The sequence below is a fragment of the Nanorana parkeri genome, unplaced genomic scaffold (assembly GCF_000935625.1).
Source record: "Nanorana parkeri isolate BGI_ZX_2015 unplaced genomic scaffold, ASM93562v1 scaffold1751, whole genome shotgun sequence".
Lineage (NCBI taxonomy): Eukaryota > Metazoa > Chordata > Amphibia > Anura > Dicroglossidae > Nanorana > Nanorana parkeri.
Genome location: NW_017308019.1, coordinates 134,990 through 140,140, shown reverse-complemented (window position 1 = coordinate 140,140; position 5,151 = coordinate 134,990).

Sequence of the window (5,151 nt, the reverse complement as noted above, 5' to 3'; positions counted from 1 at the left end):
ATTCACACTACTTTCATAAAAAAAAATATATATATATATATATTTACTGAAATATGAATGATTACAGCGATGTAATAATTTGCATCTTTTATATCTACTGGGAATTCAGCTTTTAAAATTCATACAACCCCATTGCCCATCACACTGCCCCCATTGATTTAGTCCCTAAGCTCTTTGTTATGGGAAGGCATGGTGTGTGCTAGAGCTGCAGCTAACGATTATTTTCAAAATCGATTAGTTAGCCGATTATTAAGTTCGATTAATCGGTTAATCGGATAAACAATAAAAAAAAATGGCTCCAGTGATGGACTACTAGTTTGTATTGAGATTGTAGTCCATCACAGGAGCAAGCTTGGAGCGGTGGAAAAAAATAGTAGCGTGAGGTGGGGAGGAGGTGTGGCGTGCAGCGTGTGTGGAGCCGTGAACAGGGCCAACTAACCAGAAGCCGATTAATCGATTATTGAAAAAGTTGACAACTTTTTCAATAATCGATTATAATCGATTATGTCGATTAGTTGTTGCAGCCCTAGTGTGTGCCACATGCTTCCTCGTACTCCAAAAACAATAATCCTAAACTTGGCAGCAGCGGCAGTTTGGGATGCAGGTCGACGCAATAAGAGAAGGTTTAGGGGCCGGAGAAAGAAGTGAGAAGGGTTTGGGATAATTTCTGCTGTTTTGCTTCAAAATTTAACTTCTTCTTAAAGCAGGGGTGGGCAACTCCGGCCTTCCAGCTTTGGATCTACAAGTCCCATGAGGCATTGCAAGACTGACGGGCATGATCTAATAGACTCCTGATGTCTCATAAAGAGAACCTGCCATATAGGGACTTGTTAGGCCCTTTGTGATAGCAAAAGTTCAGTAAAAAAATTAAACAAAACAGGTGATAAAAAAGTAAAAAATAATAAAAGAAAAGAATTGAAAACAAACCCTGCTGCTCCCACCATCTGATTAGAATGAACACGTGTGCATAAGGCATGCATGTGTATGTGAACAGGAATGGGGGGAGTTCTAAGTGCTAATGCGCCGGGGGGGTCGGCGCATTAGCACTGTGCCTGGGAACAGTGCAGCCTCTTTACCCATTCACTCTAGCGGTCAGAGGATCACTGACATCATCAGGGCTGCCCCTATGGTATTTGCCGACTGAGGCAATTTCATTGAGGGGGGCGGGTATGCTGTCAGCAGCTCTGTCTGGCATCATGCTCAGCTCACTGACATCACCAGTTGCGAGGAGCTCAGCGGAATGCAAGCCATAGCCCACTCAGCTCTAGGCAACCGGTGACATCAGTGAGCTGGGCAGGATGCCAGGCAGAGCATCACAGAGATCTTAGCAGCCTGGCATGCTGTGGCTGCCCCCTGCCACCCACTACCACACAGCCCCCCACCAATGAGATGTTTCCTGAGGCAACTGCCTCAGGCTACCTCATTACAGGGACTGTCCTGGACGTCATCATGTACAATACAGGGCCCATAGCCCTACATTAAATGTAAAGACCTTGAGAGACAGTCCACGAGCTGGATCGGGGTAAGAAAGAGGTGAGCACCAACCTCCAGGAACGCAGGGATCAGGTAAACAAAAGCCCTTTACACAGGCACCCTAAAAAAAAAGCCCACTACGAGGGTAGTTTTTTTTTAATGTTAATGTTTTTATGTTTTATGTTTATTTAACTCATGTTAAATAAACTAAATACATTTCAGGTGCATCAACACATAAGGTGTTCAATGTCTTATAGTTTGTTTGTTTTTTCTAAAGCAGCCACAGTTGAGTAGAAAAGCCTGTCCTCTGCCAATGTGTTGCATAGTGGGACCCTGGCTCTCTGTGGGGGAAGCAGTAATCTCTATGTAGAGGTCCAACACATTCCCTGCTGAGTCAGAGCCAGCACTGTCCATTCAGCAGAGCATAGGCTTTGATGATTTCAGAGTTATAGGTCTGATTCAGCAGAGGGCATGTCAGAATTCTGCAGAGAGACCACTGCTTCCACACAGAGAATCCTTTTATGCAGTATGCTGGCTGGGGACAGGATTTCCTATGCAGGCTGTGACTGCAACCTAAAAAAACAAACTAAGACATTGAATATGTTTTGATGCACCTGGAATGTATTTAGATGACTGAAATGGAAAGATCATGAAGTATTCAAACGATATGCCAGGGGTAGGCAACCTCTTTAAGGCATGTAAGCAGTGGGTTTTATTCAGTGCCAGAAAAAGATATTTATACCAAAACAATTGTGAGCTAGGAATGCCAACACATGCCCTAATGGTTCATGTGAAATGTGACAGGTCCACTTTAGAACCATCTTTTCCTCCAGTTTTGAGTATCAAAGTGAGTTATGAAAGTTATGTTCCATCCTCTTCAGCTGTGCATATGTTGACATTCTTCGAGGTGTATTCCGGAGCTGCATGCTTGCATGGAGGATAAACCAGTTTTACCTCTATCAAGCCTTTATTCAGCTTACAGGAGTCAAACAAAGTCGCCTATTGTTGACTCCTTTCTGTATACAGAGATCTTGTATGTAACAGCATGGCCAACAATAAGAATCTGCTACAATAACCCCAAACCTGTCATTATGAGCTCCCCGTGGAACTCCTTCCTCAGCTGACACACACTCACTTTGTTATAACCTTTATTTATTCATGTTTTCAAAATATTATTCAACTCCACATGTTTTGATAATATTTATATTTATTTGTATGTATTAATGCAGGGGTGGCAAACTCAAATTCATCGGGGGCCGCATCAGCAGTATGGTTACCCTCAAAGGGCCGGTTGTATAGGACTATGCATCTACTCTTTATTATCATAAATAGTTGCCTCTGCATTCAGTTGCTACTGGTTTTAATAATAATTTAAGTAATAACTAGCCTTGAAAACATCCACAAGAAACTTTATTGGAGACTGCAGCAGAAATCCCTAATCTGGCGTTTCCAAGTGACAGCTGTCACCTAGTCAAGTTAATGATCAGGTGACAGCAGTTCCATGTAAACGCATGCACACCGCATGTAATGATACGTGATATGATTACATGCGTCCAGGGAGAGTGATTGATTCCTAGCGGAATGTAAACATATCACGTATCTTTACATGCGGTGTGCAGGCGTTTACATGCAACTTCTGTCACCTGATCATTAACTTAGGTGACAGCTGCCATTTGTAAAACGCCAATTTAGGGATTTCTGTTGCAGGAAAACGCAAGTTCCTGACGCAGAAATCCCTAATTGCACCTAAAATAAAGGTGTGAATGCAGCCTAATACACTTCTACTCCCCAAACTCCCCCCGCCCCCCACACACACACACACGTAAAAAAAATACAACCCCTGTACATATATATATATAATACACACACAACCCCAGTTCGTGCCCCCCCTCATTTCTTCACAATCCTTTTGGCCAGCGTTCACTGAAAAAGCGCTGGCTGAAAGGATCCGAGCGTAGGCGCAGATTCAGCTACACGGACTGCTTCCGACAGAGATGTAGACCATGTCCGCAGCTGCGATCCCTCCTGTCAGCTCTCTCTTTCTCCTCCCGGCCGTTCTGTAGCTGCAGCGGCCGGGAGGAGCTAGAGAGCTGACAGGACGGGTCGCAGCGGTGGTGACCTCAGCACTGCCTGCCACAATCCCTTCCGCAGCTCATCTGACGGCACCATCTCCCTGCCCCCGCACCCTTCGGCGGCCAGCAGCTGCGGGCATAGGGCCCGGGACGGGCCAAACACAATCAGCCTAATTTTCGGCCCGTCCTGGCCCCTATGCCAAAGCTGCTGGCCGCCGATGGGTGCGGGGGAGGGGAAAATGCCGGGAAAGTGCCTGGTATGCCCGATGGCCAGTCCGGCCCTGCCGGCTGCCAATGTAATGAAACTATTCGCACTGACCGCCAATGTAGCGAAAGTGCTGCGCTAGAACTCCTGTCCTGGAGGTGACAGGGTCAATAAAGAGAACCTGTCACCTCCAAATGCTATCACACAAGGGTTGTTAGCTCCTGTGTGATAGCAATAAAGTTAAGTGAAAAAAATTAAATTAAAAAAAGAATTAAATAAATATAAATAAACAAATTAGTACAAAATAATAAGAAATAATAATTAAATAAAAAAATTAAAAGGTGATGAAAAAGTAAAAAATACTAAGAAATAAATGAGAAAAGAATTATAAAAAATAAACAATAATAAGATAAAAAATTATAAAAAAAATAAAAAAGTAAACGACAAGATAAATAAAAAAAAGTAAAAAAATTTAAAAAGTGCTAATAAAAGGGGGGTTGGCGGGGAGGGGTTTGTATTGTGGAATCTGGCCTTGGGGCGGCAGGGAGAGTAAATCCCTGACCATACACATACCTTGTTCTTGCAGTCTTCTCTTCCTTAGCAGCGGGGGAGGGGCGGAGATTTGCATATGAATGAGCCGCGATATTTACATATGAATGGGCTGCGGCTTATTGATATGCAAATTACCGCAGCCCATTCATATGTTAATATCTCGGCCGGTACCGGGACAGTGCAGGCTGCAGGAACAGCACCAGCAAGCTACGGAAAGAGTACAGAGTAGAGAGGGCTGGGGGAGGAGGTGTTTCTCTGGCCTCCCCCACCAGCGCCCTCTAGTGTCTACTGTGTGGTAGTGCCGGCTCTGCTCGCTACCACACAGTAGACACTGCTCTGCACAGAGTCGCAATAGCGGACCGGCCCTGGCGCCTGTGCGGGCCACATTACAAGGTCCGGCGGGCCGGATTCGGCCCGCGGGCCTTGTGTTTGCCACCCCTGTATTAATGGGAGTGTGATGACAATGACAGTGTGGAAATGTAAGAGATACACTATTCCAATTTACTGTGGTACAGTCTTCTTTCTGGTCCTCCCCTTACATAAATGATGGATTAGTCAATTTTTTGTCCCTCTGTGAAAAACCCCAATAAACACTAGGACTGCGCAACATGGATTTTAACGGCCACAGCAGCCCTTTTATTAACCAAACAGTTTTAACAATAACCAAAAGTAATAAACCAAATAATATACACAAATAACACTGTAAACAATGGTTGAACCTAAGAAGGGGTCTTTGGGTGCCCAACAGCCCCAAAAAGGCCTCTCATAACACTCCACCCATGTCCCCAGCCGCACCACAACCAGCTTGAGGACACTTACTCCTTCTGGGTTCCCAAGGGGCCAAGCCCC